This window comes from Amphiprion ocellaris, chromosome 7 (assembly GCF_022539595.1).
Source record: "Amphiprion ocellaris isolate individual 3 ecotype Okinawa chromosome 7, ASM2253959v1, whole genome shotgun sequence".
In the NCBI taxonomy this organism is placed as follows: Eukaryota; Metazoa; Chordata; class Actinopteri; family Pomacentridae; genus Amphiprion; species Amphiprion ocellaris.
The window spans coordinates 34,181,608-34,201,368 of record NC_072772.1 but is presented as its reverse complement, the minus strand read 5'-3'; the positions used below and the strand labels follow the sequence as shown (position 1 = coordinate 34,201,368).

Here is a 19,761-nt window from a genome sequence, read left to right as displayed (position 1 = left end):
AGCTTGACTTTATGTTCGGCTCCCATCTCCTCACAGACCGTAGAGAAAACTCTTGTTTTTGGCGGTCTGGTCTTGATAAAATCGACTACACCTGCCATGTGACAGTCATAACCTCACAAAATTCAGAGGAAAGGTGCTTTGATACCAGTGCTTCTGTGTGTATAACACAGTGTGTCCCTCAGTATTAGGTGAGGCCTTCTTGATGAATGCCTGAATCCCTTTTCTCATCCCTGCCATGGTCTGTGCACCATCACTGCAAACACCAGTGCAGTTCTCCCTCTTTAGCTCATTCTCAGTCAGGAAGCAGTCCAGTATTTTGAATAGCTCTTCAGCTGTGTCTCTGTCTCTGACATATTTACAAAAAAAGTAGATCCTCAGACAGGGAGTTTGTCGTGTCAAAACGTGCATAAGCAAAAACAAGCAGTCTTTGTTGCTGTCAGTGCTTCATCGAATTGTAAGGCAAAATGTTTGTCTTTGAGTTTATTTATCAGCTGTTCTTGAAGATTGTTAGCAATGTCATTTATATGTCTGCTACAGAGGTATGGTTTTTATTTTTGTGGCACTTGTGTCATCCAGAATGACGGAGACCATGTCTAATACTGCAGCTAGTATTAACTCCTCTGCTATGGTGTGAGATTTTTGCACAACACAGTCTGGTACGCCACCTTGTATGATGCTAATACTGCTCGCTGGTTTACTGAAGTAGCATTCACGAAGCGGGATGCTTGTCGGCAATATTCGGCACATGTTCACTGTAAAATCTCAAGCGGCTTATCAGCGTGGTTGGGGTGTAATGTGTTTAGGTGACGCCTTAATTTATTTAGGTTCATGCTGTGCGCTGCCAACATTTTTAGACACTGTAAACATACCAATCTCTCCTCGTCTCCCACCGTAGTCGCACTAGAACCAAGCGCTACATATGCTTCGTCATATTTCCTCATCTTAGCTTTCTGGAGACTTTTGTTTGTCTCATTATCTCCATCTCTCTCTGCCTTTCTTTTCATCCCTGTTAAATATTTTTCCATTGTGTCTTCCGTGTGTTTGTTCGTAGTTCTTTATATTGCCCGTTGTGTGGTGTGTGTGTGCGTGCGTGCGTGCGTGCGTGCGTGCGTGCGTGCGTGCGTGTGTGTGTGTTTGTGCGTGTGCTTGGTGCAACAAACCCCACACCATAGAGTTAATACTCCCTGTGCACGCTCTGATAATTACAGTTAATGACACACAACATGTGGGCATGAAAGTGCCTCTGCCACCTACTGTAGCGGCTGTGCAATTACACTTCATTCTGGTACGGTAATGAAAAAGTAAACAGTAGTTTCACCGTGCATGTTCCCTGGGGCCCCACTATTTGAGATGCACTGCTATAAGCCAACTTACAATGTGTTGAACTATTGGAAAACATTGGTGTTAGAAAGTAAATAGTTTTTTTTCCTCTACAACTTCACTATCAACATCCAGTATTTCTCAAAGTATTGTCAGTAATAAGTAGCAATGCGAGATAATTATAGCAGTCCTCTACTTTGATGAGCTATTTTAAAATGAAGTTAATAATTATGTGATCACAAGTTCATAAACTGTAGGTGGATAAAATTTCTCTTGTTTATCATTCTTTTATGTGCCTTTTTTCAGTCAGAATCGTAATTATTCATATAGAGCATCGTATGGTATATGTAGATATACGATCAGCTGCTAGTTCATTTGGTACATCTAGCTAAAACTAATGATGTCTGATACAGCAGTCCTGAACAAATCCTCCCTCATAGAGGTTCTGTTGTTCCTGTTTGGTTCAGTTGTATAAAGTCTGTATGATCATTGTGGGGCTGCAGTGGTGTTGAAACGTGTAGTTGAGCCTCCAGAGCAGCAGGTGGCAGCAACAGGACAGTCAGTGGCCCACCACCAGTGAAGAGAGAAACAGGAAGTGGTCATAATGTAGCAGCAGAACGTTTCTTTGTGTGTTTATATTCTTTGTTGTAAGCATAAAGTGTGGATCAAACAGTTTTCTGTGGCAGTGTGATTTAGCTTTGATTCAGTTGAACTTCCTTGTGGGCTGGTAGTGATCTGTTAGAGGGTAAATGGATGAAATATGTGATTTTTAGGTTAGCTTTTGATATGCAAATACAGCATTGCATGATGGTAAATGTAGTCTGTTATATTTGAGATAAAATGTGAATAATCTTGGCCAACCTTTCCAAAAGCTTCCTTTTTTTGTATTGCCATGATGTAGAGTGTGAGCCCCCTGCAACCTGTGGTTTTAGTGCATTAGTAGAATGTGAGATCCATGAGTCAGCTGGGTTTGTGTGTGAATGAGGCTGCTGTGTGTCGGCTGTACAAGTCATACTTACCTGGCAGGGGAGATACCATGATCAAGAAGGTGGTTCACCCAGGGCGAGGCTCAACCATTGCACTCCGGTTGTGCTGACCCCTGCGAATTCCCCAAATGTGGGAATCTCGACTGCATAATTTCTGGTAGTGGGGGACTGCGTTCGCGCTCTCCCCTGATAACATGTTGAATGGAAAAAGAATGAGTTTACTAATAGCAGTAACTTTTGTTTATTTTGTAAGGAATTTATTGTTTCTCAATTTCAGATGATCACAGAGCAATTTTATAGAAGCTATTATTAGTAGGAGTGGTGTGTGATACTGCTAGATACTTTAGATTTTAATAATTAAGGTTGAGGCATCATCAAATTGCTTCATCTGGATGAGTTTTCATGACCTTTAAGTGCTTTTGTGATTTTTCTTTTGGTTGATTAATTAGGTAAAACCTAGGACAGAATTTGGGAAAAGTTTATAGGTAAACAGAAAATACTTTACTGTCATAATATAGTTTTTTTTTTGTTCAAACAACACAATACATTGTCATGTCAGAATTTTTTCTTAAACAAAGTGCACATTCGTCACTTCAGAACAAAGTAAAGCAAAATATTTTTTCAGGTAGAGTGTTTAAATAAAATGTATACGCTTCATTGTGCTTCTTTTCAGGATTTTTTTCTCAAATTAACAAAATGTACAAATTATCACTCCACAACAAATGCTATAACACTTAAAAGAAATTATTTTTTCTTTCAAGTAGAGTTGTTCAGGAAATCCAATAGAAAAATAAAACTAATTTTCTCCCCTTCAGTGCACTTATTTTCTGGCTTTGAAAAAATAATTAAAAATGATTTTTAAAAAAACAATCAGCGAAAATACAATAAATAAAGTGTAAATAACTAAACAACCCATAAAGCCTTGAGTTGAACTAAATATTGCCAGAATCCCCCTGTTCAGAACAGAGGTTTTGGTTCAGGAACAGTATAACTTTCCCATTTTTTGTTTTTATTGCACGTTGCCTGTCATTATGATGCCTTTGAAAAGATCCTCTCGGCTGGTACTGAAGTTGCAACCACCCCCAGGTGCTTCTTGGCAGGTAGACTAAAGGTTTGTGTCCACTAGATGCTATTTTCCCGCACGGCAACGCACCGCATCTTAAAATCACACGGACGGCGGTCACTAGCGGACCACAACATGGTCACATGACAGCGCTGACCAACAGCAGGACGCTACGTGGTGACGTCACCGAGCTTTCAGCTGGACAGTCCTGCAGACAAGTCGGATAAACACAGCGGCTCGGCCGCAAACTTTCCCTTTTATTTCAAAAACACTTCAGTGAAAAGTATTTCTGAAAGCATTTGAGGCGAGAAATAATCTGCAGCAGTTGAATCTGTCCTCGTTTTAGGTCACCGACGCCTAGTTTAGAAGTTTGAGGACAGTTTCACGATGCGTGGAATCTCCGCACGCTACATTGAATTTGCATAAAGTAGAAGTCCAGTGTACTTTATGCAAATGAGCTGCAGCCTTCTCCAGGTAAACACACCGGATCCCAGCGGGAAACACCCCGCGGCTCTGCAGACACCCTTCTCTCCTCACCAGCAAGTGAACATCCTGGACGTCATGTGTGGAATTAACAAGCTTTAACAGACTCACTCAACCAAATGTCAACAGAATAATTGTGGCTCTACTTGCAGACGTGTTGTGGATAGGAATGTTGTACGCCTTCTGAGAAACCGGACCGAAGGGAACACAAGCTGAGGACTACCTTCACTGTAAGGACCTGTACACCACACTCCTCATGACCTTAGTGAAACCCGGAGGGATCGTCTCTTCTTTAGGACACACATTCCAGGCTCCACCTCCTCTGAAAAAGCTTCCCTCTGTGCAGTTACTGCAACACAGTCTTCTTTCTGTCAGAGACTGACAACGTGCAGGATTACTGCAGCCTAATACTGTCCACTTCTGGCACTGTGCTGAAAATGGGTTCAATCAAGAAAGTATGGAAATCAAAACATATAGCCATATAGTAAAATCCAAAGTTTAATTTTGCATTCTGTTCTTTTTCTGTTTTGAATTTAACAAATGTTCACGTTGCTGTTAAATGTTTTTAAACTGTTATCCAAAAGAAGTTATTACATTGTCCAAACTTTGTCCAAATCTTTCTAAGGTGGTGTCTGGGGAGGGGCAAGGCTCAGTTGAGTGGTTCACCAGCATCGGAAACGAGCAAACTGTTTCGTTTGTGCTGACCCGTGAGGAGTTCACAGACAAACTGGGGCCGATGTGCAGGGGAGTTATGAAAAGATTTCAGTTGGCCAATCAACCTGTCCCCAAAATCCTGTACGTGGACCGTGGGTGTTGCCGAGCACAGGACCCAACAGCAGTGGAGACTTTGTTTCAGCCTGGGGTGGACTGTGGGTTGGTTGTGTGTCTGGGCATCTTCCACTGGATCCACTGGTTTGAGTCCCACTCCAAGTACGCTGCTTTTAAATCTGCGCTCGCCTGAGCAGTGCTGGCCTACAATCACAGTCAGTCAGAGCTAAAAATCCAGCAGTGCTGCAGTCTGCCTCTGATAATGACGTTGTCAGGAGCAGCTGAAGCATCATGTGCAGAGGGTGACACTCGGGGCTCAGGAAACATTTCAGCTCATCCACCTGATGAGTAGCTTAAAGATCCTGCTGGATTGGATGAGAGTGGAGTGAGCCTCTTCAGAACACCTGGTAACAGACAAAAGTTAATACAACATTGATACACACAGTGCAGCGTACAAAGTGAACATAACACACTGTATGTATGTGTGTTTACAGAGGCCATTGATGGGATGTGGGCAGCACAACAGAGACATCTGCAGTGCATCCAGGATCCACCAGACATTAACATGTACAAGGTGGCACAAACCAACCATCAACAACATGGATGTGTCCTCCTCCAAGTGCCTGCATGTGTAACAGGTGTGTTAGACAAACCATTCATTTCATCCAAACCCCCCCCCCCCCTTGTTTTTGTTTGCATCTTTACTTAATTTTCTTTTGTTCCTTTTATCATTATTATTGTGTATTGATTCTTTTTTGAGGAGCTTTATTTTATTTTGACTTTGTGACTTTTACTCGTGATGTTACCTTGACTTTTACCCTTTGCCACATCACTTCCTCTCTGTTTGTGCATCTTTCCTTTGACGGTCCGTGATCCCGTTGGGAGTAGAGCGACTATTGAGAAACCGCATTGTTGCTGTATCTAACACACATTTCATTTAGACCAGAAAATAAATTGGTTGGCTGTAACGACGTGCTCTTCTGTTACTCCTTCCCCACACATACAACGCAGAGAGAGCTGGGCCAGACCAGCCACACATGGAAACATCAGCCTGGAAGGATTCCACAAGACTTTGTCAAGCAGGATTCCAGGTGCACAAGTGTAGTCTCTATTTTTAACACTTTAGGTGATGTGTTAAAATCTTTACATCCCAACCTGTCATTTTTCTAATACTGTTTATTGTAATGATCAGGTCCTCACTGTGCAGCACAGCCCTATCAGGTTTACCTGATCAGTGGCATCGTCCAGTGGAACGCTGACAGGAGCTCTGATGTGGTGTTTAGGGGCAGAGGATGGTGTTACTGGAACTACTCTGCACCGCTGATCAACCACCTCAACACCTCCTGTCAGCAGCTGTCTGGGGAGACTGGAGGAGAATTTCAGGATCCCTGCTGTTGTCTCCTCCAACGAGCTGCTTGAGTATGGGGGAATCCAGACCCTTCTCTCTTCAGGACATCATCAACGATGGACCTGGTCCCGAGCAGGAGGAGGTTCAGTCTGGGCAGCCTGATCCAGACGAGGCTGATGACGGGGAGGAACATGAGCTGGATGCTGACCTGCCCCACATCACGCTTAACTAGTGAGGAAACTATCACCAGGCCTGCATCATCCCTCGCTGTATCCACAGCAGCCCAAAAGATTGCTGGCGTCTCTGGGATTACTGGCCCCTCCAGACAGCCCATCCTGCTTGCTTCATCAGACCCTGCAACTGCAGCTCACACTGCTGGCACACCTGTGACTACTTCTTCGTGCTGGACAAGAGCAACGCTGTACAAGCAGAAGCTGAAGGGCTACCAGGGTGCAAAATCTGCCAGCATGTACAGTCTGTGGCCAGCCAACACAGGGACATAGAAAGTAGAAAAAAGGCTTTCTGCCCAGTAACAATGATGTCCCCGTTTAAAGGTCTGAGCAACAGAGTGTTTACCAGCTACGAGCACTTCACCTCTGCTGTTGACAGTTTGAATTGTAAATATGCTGTAAATACGCAAGGTTGCTTTGTACATTTTGTATGTTTGGGGCACTGAATTGTAAATATCTGTAAATATGTTAGAGTTGCTTTTTATATGCTGTGATTGATTTAGAAATACATTAGGTTTGCTTTGTATATACTGTAAATAATTTTCATTAGTCTGAGTTTTTATTTAGTTTTTTACACTTAAATTGTCTAAAATCCTGTGTACTGTATTATTTTTATTCAATAAAGTGATCTGGAGGATGGAACTGTGATCTGTAAATAGTTGCATCTTACTGACAAATTGTAAATATTTTTTATTTTCATGTCCTTTAATTCTGAATCATGTTCAATGATACTTTGTCGACACTAGTGCTGTGGTTTTTCCATGTTCCTTAGTTCATGCACTTGATGTATTAAAGGGGTCAGTGCTACAGTAACAGTGAGTTGTGGAATATCAATTTATGAATGCAAAAATGGGTAAATTAAAATGGAGAACACAGGTGGACTGTCATGTTACTTACAGGTAAATTTGTATGTCTGTAGTTCAACAATATGTCATTGTTCTACTCATGTAGCAATAGAAATATTATGGTGACTTTAATCAGCCTCCCAATAACCATAAGGACCTTTATAAAAACACAAGTGATGAGTGTAAATAACCAGCAGTTAGGACAAAGCATCATCAAACAAGTCTACCTTTTAAAAATTCAGCTTTATATTTAGTTTTTATCAACATCAGAACAATATAAATTATTTTTTTCAGTTGTACAAAGTATTTGCACACATATATTAAATATCAATCAAGAAGAACGCACATAAACATTCGCTCCAAAATATACACATAAAAGCCACTTAATGATCACAGTATATGTCCCCAACAACAGGGTCCACTAGCAAAAATACAGGCGTAATTACAGGGAAAAGCTGGACTGTGTGTATTGAGTGCTAAACATGAGGCAGGAGGACTGAGCTTGCTTTTAGCTGAGGTAGTAACGGGTTTTTACGGGCTACAAACTGTTCTCTGTTTTGTTCGTGGTTTAATCCTTCCCTCGACGTTTCAACGGTGAGGTCAAGCGCAACAACTCTGCGCCATTTTGTGGGTTTCAGACGGTCCAGGTTCAGGTGTGTTCGCTTAGCTGCCGTTCGTACGGAGAACCAAGGAACGGAGTGGACGACAGCTGTTAGTAAATTCACGTTTATTAACTGACTTAACATTTCTTCTAGCTTGTTTAACAGTCGTGTTAACTATTTAGACAACTGCTACCGAGAAGACATTTGTTTTGTCGACGGTTTGGAGTGATGCAGCAGCTTTAGCTCGCTAACTAGCATTAGCTAACGTAGGCCCTCTTCAGTTTCTGTGATAAATTTGTCAGTTTTGTTCAGGTGAACCGACTCGTACCTGTGTTTGATGTATTTTCGGGGAAATAAAGACAGGTTAAACGGCAGCTTAATGCGCTGCGAATGACTTTGTCACGGCAGTCTTGTCATTTACTGCAGGTGGCCGCACCTGTTGGTTTTATTAGGCTAATTAGGCTAATATATTAGCAACCAGTGGACGGTTTAATTGAGTTGCTTGATTTGTCAGCCGACCGCATCAACTTCAGTGTAGTCCAGCTTCATGTGAATGATAATGTTGTGGAGGCTCTTTTAGATAGTTAATTCATTACGGTTATTTTGACCGTCATATCTAATGCTGCTGGTGCTCATGTGGAGGCTGTAATTATTTCTTCACGCCTGCATTTTTTTGTACGACGAGCTATAGCCAGAGCTGTTGGATTTATTTAGTTAGAGCTGTTTAGTTAATATTGACGGTGTGTTTGCTGACTAGTTAGTGTCGAGTAGCAGAACCTGAAGTGTGTAGTTTTCTCTCCTCTCCACTAGAGGCCGCTGGAAGAGCTCCGTTTGTTGTGAATCAGGATCGTAAAAAAACATGATTTTCCTGAACATCCCAACTTTATTCTGCTTCATGAAGTTAACCAATATACTGTATATACATATATTTAAGGGTTCTATGTATTCTCTGATGTGTGTGTGAAGGAAAATTAGTTTATTTGCAGTTTCTGTTTCTCTGCTTCCTATTGGTCTAAAACGTACCACATGTCCAGGAAGACACACGAAGGTGCATTTGCGAACATTAGTTGATTTAAATTACCGCAACAAAACAACACCAGTGTTACGTGAGATCGTTGTACATCGTTTATGTTTTGTATGATGAGCTAAAATCTGCAATTTTGCTGTAGTTTTTATTTTCCAAACCGTGAGTTAGATTGACGGTACGGAGAATGAGCCCTTTTCCTCCGACGTATTCCCGGTATCGCTTCTCGGCCTTTTGGCTAAGATCAAGTGTAGTATCTGTTCTTATCAGTTTAATATCTGATACGTCCCCTATCCGGGGACCATATATTAAATTGATTTTTGGAACAGGGAGATGGAATAGGGGCTTGCTCCGTCCACTCCACGCATCGACCTGGTATTGCAGTACTTCCAGGAACGGTGCACCTCCACTATGGACGTTGAAAGTTAATCTGGAATAGAGAAATGTAGTTCAGTGTGGGTTTGTTTGATTGTTTCAGGTTATGAAATTATCACAGAACAGTCACTGATTTAAGACTTTTTTTTTTCTTCTATGTGAGATTCTTTTGTCTAAAGGTTTTTATCTAAAAAAAAAAACTTCTTGTAAACCCTCTAACTTTTCACTTTTACTAGTTTTGACAGAATATTTAGAGGATCAACTACAGTTATTTTGCATCATTTTACATTACTTGCAAGAAATGAACCACTGTTGTTTTGGATGTTTCCACTGTGGATGTTAAAAGTTAATCTGAAATAGTAGTGTGTTGCATTCAGTGCTGTTTGTTTCAAGTTGTGTGGTTGCCACAAAGAGGTCAGTCATTAGACCCTTTTTTTCTCCCATGTCGGTTTTCTTTATAATAAAATTTAAAAAGGCTTATATTTTAAAAATTGAAGTACACTTTGTATTGAACGTAACCCTTTTCACTTTAACTAGTTTTGACAGTATATTTAGAGGATCAACTACAGTTATTTGGCATCATTTGACATTACATACAAGCAATGGACCATTGTTGTTTTGAATATTTTTATTTATTTGTGTATTTTATAATAATAAAGTCAGTCTAATTTTTTAAAGTTCCATGGTGGTGTTTTTGATCATTCAAAAAGCCCTTTCATTGTTTATGATTGCCGTTTTTTGTGTATCCAGAAAACCTATGGAGATTAAAATCTCTTTTTGAGGGAGAATTTGCCAAGACGACCACGTGAAACCAAATGGTATCACAGAGGAAGATCCCTGATGACTAACTGCTGTGTGCCAAGGTTAGTAAATCTTTAAATCTGAAATAATTTGACATTTTCAGGGTATGGATGATTATCCTGGTTTACATGGCTGGCGTGTCAAATAGTATGAGCCCAGAAACACCCTTATAAGCCAGTAGAATGCACACAGGCCTCTGTGAGAGTGGATACTGCCTCTCTACACTCAGCCAGAATTCACTCAGTGTCTGTGATGTGAACCTCAGATGTCATGTCAATGAACTGGTCCTCCTCTGCAGAGCTGAAACCAGTGGGAGCTGGTGCATGGAAAGGATCTCTCACCCAGTCATACTAGGAACTGTATTCGGGGAAGTATTTTTTAAAGACTCCCATCAGTGATGATATAGGCTGCCTGATGTATGGAATCACTGAGGTGGCGTCATAGTCGGTAGTTTCAACAAATTCATGCAGGTTCTCGAATGAATCAGTATTTCCTTCATCAAGTTGCCTGCCCCACATCGCAAGCTTTCGAGTGAAAGAGCTGATCTTGTCTGTGAATTGAGGGAGGTGTTTATCTTTCCCTTGAAGCTGTAGATTTAGTTCATTCAGCTTTTTAGCTTGACTTTATGTTCGGCTCCCATCTCCTCACAGACCGTAGAGAAAACTCTTGTTTTTGGCGGTCTGGTCTTGATAAAATCGACTACACCTGCCATGTGACAGTCATAACCTCACAAAATTCAGAGGAAAGGTGCTTTGATACCAGTGCTTCTGTGTGTATAACACAGTGTGTCCCCTCAGTATTAGGTGAGGCCTTCTTGATGAATGCCTGAATCCCTTTTCTCATCCCTGCCATGGTCTGTGCACCATCACTGCAAACACCAGTGCAGTTCTCCCTCTTTAGCTCATTCTCAGTCAGGAAGCAGTCCAGTATTTTGAATAGCTCTTCAGCTGTGTCTCTGTCTCTGACATATTTACAAAAAAGTAGATCCTCAGACAGGGAGTTTGTCGTGTCAAAACGTGCATAAGCAAAAACAAGCAGTCTTTGTTGCTGTCAGTGCTTCATCGAATTGTAAGGCAAAATGTTTGTCTTTGAGTTTATTTATCAGCTGTTCTTGAAGATTGTTAGCAATGTCATTTATATGTCTGCTACAGAGGTATGGTTTTTATTTTTGTGGCACTTGTGTCATCCAGAATGACGGAGACCATGTCTAATACTGCAGCTAGTATTAACTCCTCTGCTATGGTGTGAGATTTTTGCACAACACAGTCTGGTACGCCACCTTGTATGATGCTAATACTGCTCGCTGGTTTACTGAAGTAGCATTCACGAAGCGGGATGCTTGTCGGCAATATTCGGCACATGTTCACTGTAAAATCTCAAGCGGCTTATCAGCGTGGTTGGGGTGTAATGTGTTTAGGTGACGCCTTAATTTATTTAGGTTCATGCTGTGCGCTGCCAACATTTTTTAGACACTGTAAACATACCAATCTCTCCTCGTCTCCCACCGTAGTCGCACGTAGAAACCAAGCGCTACATATGCTTCGTCATATTTCCTCATCTTAGCTTTCTGGAGACTTTTGTTTGTCTCATTATCTCCATCTCTCTCTGCCTTTCTTTTCATCCCTGTTAAATATTTTTCCATTGTGTCTTCCGTGTGTTTGTTCGTAGTTCTTTATATTGCCCGTTGTGTGGTGTGTGGTGTGTGTGTGCGTGCGTGCGTGCGTGCGTGCGTGCGTGCGTGTGTGTTTGTGCGTGTGCTTGGTGCAACAAACCCCACACCATAGAGTTAATACTCCCTGTGCACGCTCTGATAATTACAGTTAATGACACACAACATGTGGGCATGAAAGTGCCTCTGCCACCTACTGTAGCGGCTGTGCAATTACACTTCATTCTGGTACGGTAATGAAAAAGTAAACAGTAGTTTCACCGTGCATGTTCCCTGGGGCCCCACTATTTGAGATGCACTGCTATAAGCCAACTTACAATGTGTTGAACTATTGGAAAACATTGGTGTTAGAAAGTAAATAGTTTTTTTTTCCTCTACAACTTCACTATCAACATCCAGTATTTCTCAAAGTATTGTCAGTAATAAGTAGCAATGCGAGATAATTATAGCAGTCCTCTACTTTGATGAGCTATTTTAAAATGAAGTTAATAATTATGTGATCACAAGTTCATAAACTGTAGGTGGATAAAATTTCTCTTGTTTATCATTCTTTTATGTGCCTTTTTTCAGTCAGAATCGTAATTATTCATATAGAGCATCGTATGGTATATGTAGATATACGATCAGCTGCTAGTTCATTTGGTACATCTAGCTAAAACTAATGATGTCTGATACAGCAGTCCTGAACAAATCCTCCCTCATAGAGGTTCTGTTGTTCCTGTTTGGTTCAGTTGTATAAAGTCTGTATGATCATTGTGGGGCTGCAGTGGTGTTGAAACGTGTAGTTGAGCCTCCAGAGCAGCAGGTGGCAGCAACAGGACAGTCAGTGGCCCACCACCAGTGAAGAGAGAAACAGGAAGTGGTCATAATGTAGCAGCAGAACGTTTCTTTGTGTGTTTATATTCTTTGTTGTAAGCATAAAGTGTGGATCAAACAGTTTTCTGTGGCAGTGTGATTTAGCTTTGATTCAGTTGAACTTCCTTGTGGGCTGGTAGTGATCTGTTAGAGGGTAAATGGATGAAATATGTGATTTTTAGGTTAGCTTTTGATATGCAAATACAGCATTGCATGATGGTAAATGTAGTCTGTTATATTTGAGATAAAATGTGAATAATCTTGGCCAACCTTTCCAAAAGCTTCCTTTTTTTGTATTGCCATGATGTAGAGTGTGAGCCCCCTGCAACCTGTGGTTTTAGTGCATTAGTAGAATGTGAGATCCATGAGTCAGCTGGGTTTGTGTGTGAATGAGGCTGCTGTGTGTCGGCTGTACAAGTCATACTTACCTGGCAGGGGAGATACCATGATCAAGAAGGTGGTTCACCCAGGGCGAGGCTCAACCATTGCACTCCGGTTGTGCTGACCCCTGCGAATTCCCCAAATGTGGGAATCTCGACTGCATAATTTCTGGTAGTGGGGGACTGCGTTCGCGCTCTCCCCTGATAACATGTTGAATGGAAAAAGAATGAGTTTACTAATAGCAGTAACTTTTGTTTATTTTGTAAGGAATTTATTGTTTCTCAATTTCAGATGATCACAGAGCAATTTTATAGAAGCTATTATTAGTAGGAGTGGTGTGTGATACTGCTAGATACTTTAGATTTTAATAATTAAGGTTGAGGCATCATCAAATTGCTTCATCTGGATGAGTTTTCATGACCTTTAAGTGCTTTTGTGATTTTTCTTTTGGTTGATTAATTAGGTAAAACCTAGGACAGAATTTGGGAAAAGTTTATAGGTAAACAGAAAATACTTTACTGTCATAATATAGTTTTTTTTTTGTTCAAACAACACAATACATTGTCATGTCAGAATTTTTTCTTAAACAAAGTGCACATTCGTCACTTCAGAACAAAGTAAAGCAAAATATTTTTTCAGGTAGAGTGTTTAAATAAAATGTATACGCTTCATTGTGCTTCTTTTCAGGATTTTTTTCTCAAATTAACAAAATGTACAAAATTATCACTCCACAACAAATGCTATAACACTTAAAAGAAATTATTTTTTCTTTCAAGTAGAGTTGTTCAGGAAATCCAATAGAAAAATAAAACTAATTTTCTCCCCTTCAGTGCACTTATTTTCTGGCTTTGAAAAAATAATTAAAAATGATTTTTAAAAAAACAATCAGCGAAAATACAATAAATAAAGTGTAAATAACTAAACAACCCATAAAGCCTTGAGTTGAACTAAATATTGTCAGAATCCCCCTGTTCAGAACAGAGGTTTTGGTTCAGGAACAGTATAACTTTCCCATTTTTTGTTTTTATTGCACGTTGCCTGTCATTATGATGCCTTTGAAAAGATCCTCTCGGCTGGTACTGAAGTTGCAACCACCCCCAGGTGCTTCTTGGCAGGTAGACTAAAGGTTTGTGTCCACTAGATGCTATTTTCCCGCACGGCAACGCACCGCATCTTAAAATCACACGGACGGCGGTCACTAGCGGACCACAACATGGTCACATGACAGCGCTGACCAACAGCAGGACGCTACGTGGTGACGTCACCGAGCTTTCAGCTGGACAGTCCTGCAGACAAGTCGGATAAACACAGCGGCTCGGCCGCAAACTTTCCCTTTTATTTCAAAAACACTTCAGTGAAAAGTATTTCTGAAAGCATTTGAGGCGAGAAATAATCTGCAGCAGTTGAATCTGTCCTCGTTTTAGGTCACCGACGCCTAGTTTAGAAGTTTGAGGACAGTTTCACGATGCGTGGAATCTCCGCACGCTACATTGAATTTGCATAAAGTAGAAGTCCAGTGTACTTTATGCAAATGAGCTGCAGCCTTCTCCAGGTAAACACACCGGATCCCAGCGGGAAACACCCCGCGGCTCTGCAGACACCCTTCTCTCCTCACCAGCAAGTGAACATCCTGGACGTCATGTGTGGAATTAACAAGCTTTAACAGACTCACTCAACCAAATGTCAACAGAATAATTGTGGCTCTACTTGCAGACGTGTTGTGGATAGGAATGTTGTACGCCTTCTGAGAAACCGGACCGAAGGGAACACAAGCTGAGGACTACCTTCACTGTAAGGACCTGTACACCACACTCCTCATGACCTTAGTGAAACCCGGAGGGATCGTCTCTTCTTTAGGACACACATTCCAGGCTCCACCTCCTCTGAAAAAGCTTCCCTCTGTGCAGTTACTGCAACACAGTCTTCTTTCTGTCAGAGACTGACAACGTGCAGGATTACTGCAGCCTAATACTGTCCACTTCTGGCACTGTGCTGAAAATGGGTTCAATCAAGAAAGTATGGAAATCAAAACATATAGCCATATAGTAAAATCCAAAGTTTAATTTTGCATTCTGTTCTTTTTCTGTTTTGAATTTAACAAATGTTCACGTTGCTGTTAAATGTTTTTAAACTGTTATCCAAAAGAAGTTATTACATTGTCCAAACTTTGTCCAAATCTTTCTAAGGTGGTGTCTGGGGAGGGGCAAGGCTCAGTTGAGTGGTTCACCAGCATCGGAAACGAGCAAACTGTTTCGTTTGTGCTGACCCGTGAGGAGTTCACAGACAAACTGGGGCCGATGTGCAGGGGAGTTATGAAAAGATTTCAGTTGGCCAATCAACCTGTCCCCAAAATCCTGTACGTGGACCGTGGGTGTTGCCGAGCACAGGACCCAACAGCAGTGGAGACTTTGTTTCAGCCTGGGGTGGACTGTGGGTTGGTTGTGTGTCTGGGCATCTTCCACTGGATCCACTGGTTTGAGTCCCACTCCAAGTACGCTGCTTTTAAATCTGCGCTCGCCTGAGCAGTGCTGGCCTACAATCACAGTCAGTCAGAGCTAAAAATCCAGCAGTGCTGCAGTCTGCCTCTGATAATGACGTTGTCAGGAGCAGCTGAAGCATCATGTGCAGAGGGTGACACTCGGGGCTCAGGAAACATTTCAGCTCATCCACCTGATGAGTAGCTTAAAGATCCTGCTGGATTGGATGAGAGTGGAGTGAGCCTCTTCAGAACACCTGGTAACAGACAAAAGTTAATACAACATTGATACACACAGTGCAGCGTACAAAGTGAACATAACACACTGTATGTATGTGTGTTTACAGAGGCCATTGATGGGATGTGGGCAGCACAACAGAGACATCTGCAGTGCATCCAGGATCCACCAGACATTAACATGTACAAGGTGGCACAAACCAACCATCAACAACATGGATGTGTCCTCCTCCAAGTGCCTGCATGTGTAACAGGTGTGTTAGACAAACCATTCATTTCATCCAAACCCCCCCCCCCTTGTTTTTGTTTGCATCTTTACTTAATTTTCTTTTGTTCCTTTTATCATTATTATTGTGTATTGATTCTTTTTTGAGGAGCTTTATTTTATTTTGACTTTGTGACTTTTACTCGTGATGTTACCTTGACTTTTACCCTTTGCCACATCACTTCCTCTCTGTTTGTGCATCTTTCCTTTGACGGTCCGTGATCCCGTTGGGAGTAGAGCGACTATTGAGAAACCGCATTGTTGCTGTATCTAACACACATTTCATTTAGACCAGAAAATAAATTGGTTGGCTGTAACGACGTGCTCTTCTGTTACTCCTTCCCCACACATACAACGCAGAGAGAGCTGGGCCAGACCAGCCACACATGGAAACATCAGCCTGGAAGGATTCCACAAGACTTTGTCAAGCAGGATTCCAGGTGCACAAGTGTAGTCTCTATTTTTAACACTTTAGGTGATGTGTTAAAATCTTTACATCCCAACCTGTCATTTTTCTAATACTGTTTATTGTAATGATCAGGTCCTCACTGTGCAGCACAGCCCTATCAGGTTTACCTGATCAGTGGCATCGTCCAGTGGAACGCTGACAGGAGCTCTGATGTGGTGTTTAGGGGCAGAGGATGGTGTTACTGGAACTACTCTGCACCGCTGATCAACCACCTCAACACCTCCTGTCAGCAGCTGTCTGGGGAGACTGGAGGAGAATTTCAGGATCCCTGCTGTTGTCTCCTCCAACGAGCTGCTTGAGTATGGGGGAATCCAGACCCTTCTCTCTTCAGGACATCATCAACGATGGACCTGGTCCCGAGCAGGAGGAGGTTCAGTCTGGGCAGCCTGATCCAGACGAGGCTGATGACGGGGAGGAACATGAGCTGGATGCTGACCTGCCCCACATCACGCTTAACTAGTGAGGAAACTATCACCAGGCCTGCATCATCCCTCGCTGTATCCACAGCAGCCCAAAAGATTGCTGGCGTCTCTGGGATTACTGGCCCCTCCAGACAGCCCATCCTGCTTGCTTCATCAGACCCTGCAACTGCAGCTCACACTGCTGGCACACCTGTGACTACTTCTTCGTGCTGGACAAGAGCAACGCTGTACAAGCAGAAGCTGAAGGGCTACCAGGGTGCAAAATCTGCCAGCATGTACAGTCTGTGGCCAGCCAACACAGGGACATAGAAAGTAGAAAAAAGGCTTTCTGCCCAGTAACAATGATGTCCCCGTTTAAAGGTCTGAGCAACAGAGTGTTTACCAGCTACGAGCACTTCACCTCTGCTGTTGACAGTTTGAATTGTAAATATGCTGTAAATACGCAAGGTTGCTTTGTACATTTTGTATGTTTGGGGCACTGAATTGTAAATATCTGTAAATATGTTAGAGTTGCTTTTTATATGCTGTGATTGATTTAGAAATACATTAGGTTTGCTTTGTATATACTGTAAATAATTTTCATTAGTCTGAGTTTTTATTTAGTTTTTTACACTTAAATTGTCTAAAATCCTGTGTACTGTATTATTTTTATTCAATAAAGTGATCTGGAGGATGGAACTGTGATCTGTAAATAGTTGCATCTTACTGACAAATTGTAAATATTTTTTATTTTCATGTCCTTTAATTCTGAATCATGTTCAATGATACTTTGTCGACACTAGTGCTGTGGTTTTTCCATGTTCCTTAGTTCATGCACTTGATGTATTAAAGGGGTCAGTGCTACAGTAACAGTGAGTTGTGGAATATCAATTTATGAATGCAAAAATGGGTAAATTAAAATGGAGAACACAGGTGGACTGTCATGTTACTTACAGGTAAATTTGTATGTCTGTAGTTCAACAATATGTCATTGTTCTACTCATGTAGCAATAGAAATATTATGGTGACTTTAATCAGCCTCCCAATAACCATAAGGACCTTTATAAAAACACAAGTGATGAGTGTAAATAACCAGCAGTTAGGACAAAGCATCATCAAACAAGTCTACCTTTTAAAAATTCAGCTTTATATTTAGTTTTTATCAACATCAGAACAATATAAATTATTTTTTTCAGTTGTACAAAGTATTTGCACACATATATTAAATATCAATCAAGAAGAACACACATAAACATTCGCTCCAAAATATACACATAAAAGCCACTTAATGATCACAGTATATGTCCCCAACAACAGGGTCCACTAGCAAAAATACAGGCGTAATTACAGGGAAAAGCTGGACTGTGTGTATTGAGTGCTAAACATGAGGCAGGAGGACTGAGCTTGCTTTTAGCTGAGGTAGTAACGGGTTTTTACGGGCTACAAACTGTTCTCTGTTTTGTTCGTGGTTTAATCCTTCCCTCGACGTTTCAACGGTGAGGTCAAGCGCAACAACTCTGCGCCATTTTGTGGGTTTCAGACGGTCCAGGTTCAGGTGTGTTCGCTTAGCTGCCGTTCGTACGGAGAACCAAGGAACGGAGTGGACGACAGCTGTTAGTAAATTCACGTTTATTAACTGACTTAACATTTCTTCTAGCTTGTTTAACAGTCGTGTTAACTATTTAGACAACTGCTACCGAGAAGACATTTGTTTTGTCGACGGTTTGGAGTGATGCAGCAGCTTTAGCTCGCTAACTAGCATTAGCTAACGTAGGCCCTCTTCAGTTTCTGTGATAAATTTGTCAGTTTTGTTCAGGTGAACCGACTCGTACCTGTGTTTGATGTATTTTCGGGGAAATAAAGACAGGTTAAACGGCAGCTTAATGCGCTGCGAATGACTTTGTCACGGCAGTCTTGTCATTTACTGCAGGTGGCCGCACCTGTTGGTTTTATTAGGCTAATTAGGCTAATATATTAGCAACCAGTGGACGGTTTAATTGAGTTGCTTGATTTGTCAGCCGACCGCATCAACTTCAGTGTAGTCCAGCTTCATGTGAATGATAATGTTGTGGAGGCTCTTTTAGATAGTTAATTCATTACGGTTATTTTGACCGTCATATCTAATGCTGCTGGTGCTCATGTGGAGGCTGTAATTATTTCTTCACGCCTGCATTTTTTTGTACGACGAGCTATAGCCAGAGCTGTTGGATTTATTTAGTTAGAGCTGTTTAGTTAATATTGACAGTGTGTTTGCTGACTAGTTAGTGTCGAGTAGCAGAACCTGAAGTGTGTAGTTTTCTCTCCTCTCCACTAGAGGCCGCTGGAAGAGCTCCGTTTGTTGTGAATCAGGATCGTAAAAAAACATGATTTTCCTGAACATCCCAACTTTATTCTGCTTCATGAAGTTAACCAATATACTGTATATACATATATTTAAGGGTTCTATGTATTCTCTGATGTGTGTGTGAAGGAAAATTAGTTTATTTGCAGTTTCTGTTTCTCTGCTTCCTATTGGTCTAAAACGTACCACATGTCCAGGAAGACACACGAAGGTGCATTTGCGAACATTAGTTGATTTAAATTACCGCAACAAAACAACACCAGTGTTACGTGAGATCGTTGTACATCGTTTATGTTTTGTATGATGAGCTAAAATCTGCAATTTTGCTGTAGTTTTTATTTTCCAAACCGTGAGTTAGATTGACGGTACGGAGAATGAGCCCTTTTCCTCCGACGTATTCCCGGTATCGCTTCTCGGCCTTTTGGCTAAGATCAAGTGTAGTATCTGTTCTTATCAGTTTAATATCTGATACGTCCCCTATCCGGGGACCATATATTAAATTGATTTTTGGAACAGGGAGATGGAATAGGGGCTTGCTCCGTCCACTCCACGCATCGACCTGGTATTGCAGTACTTCCAGGAACGGTGCACCTCCACTATGGACGTTGAAAGTTAATCTGGAATAGAGAAATGTAGTTCAGTGTGGGTTTGTTTGATTGTTTCAGGTTATGAAATTATCACAGAACAGTCACTGATTTAAGACTTTTTTTTTTCTTCTATGTGAGATTCTTTTGTCTAAAGGTTTTTATCTAAAAAAAAAACTTCTTGTAAACCCTCTAACTTTTCACTTTTACTAGTTTTGACAGAATATTTAGAGGATCA

The 19,761-nt window shown here is 41.4% G+C and overlaps 1 long non-coding RNA gene and 4 other non-coding genes across 16 annotated transcripts in view; all 5 read left to right on the top strand.

The window, feature by feature from the left end:
- The window catches only part of LOC111579436 (uncharacterized), a 29,553-nt gene that overhangs the window by 4,133 nt on the left and 5,659 nt on the right, over nucleotides 1-19,761 (top strand). For 2 of the 12 annotated variants that reach the window (XR_008602290.1, XR_008602289.1), the window contains exons 1-9: nucleotides 3,256-5,027; nucleotides 5,115-5,258; nucleotides 5,632-5,711; nucleotides 5,813-7,754; nucleotides 9,795-9,907; nucleotides 14,464-15,486; nucleotides 15,574-15,717; nucleotides 16,089-16,168; nucleotides 16,270-18,211. This is a non-coding gene — a long non-coding RNA (uncharacterized LOC111579436). Of the gene's footprint in view, nucleotides 1-3,255; nucleotides 5,028-5,114; nucleotides 5,259-5,631; nucleotides 5,712-5,812; nucleotides 7,755-9,794; nucleotides 9,908-14,463; nucleotides 15,487-15,573; nucleotides 15,718-16,088; nucleotides 16,169-16,269; nucleotides 19,530-19,761 lie in introns of those variants that run through there. The other 10 variants (XR_008602299.1, XR_008602297.1, XR_008602294.1 and 7 more) reach the window with 10 other exon arrangements.
- Nucleotides 2,332-2,495, top strand: LOC111579462 (U1 spliceosomal RNA). The gene has a single exon (XR_002747078.1). It is a non-coding gene; the product is annotated as a U1 spliceosomal RNA (small nuclear RNA).
- LOC129349393 (U2 spliceosomal RNA) lies at nucleotides 8,888-9,078 on the top strand. Its single transcript, XR_008602378.1, has one exon. It is a non-coding gene; the product is annotated as a U2 spliceosomal RNA (small nuclear RNA).
- Nucleotides 12,790-12,953, top strand: LOC129349389 (U1 spliceosomal RNA). Its single transcript, XR_008602375.1, has one exon. It is a non-coding gene; the product is annotated as a U1 spliceosomal RNA (small nuclear RNA).
- Nucleotides 19,345-19,535, top strand: LOC129349392 (U2 spliceosomal RNA). The gene has a single exon (XR_008602377.1). It is a non-coding gene; the product is annotated as a U2 spliceosomal RNA (small nuclear RNA).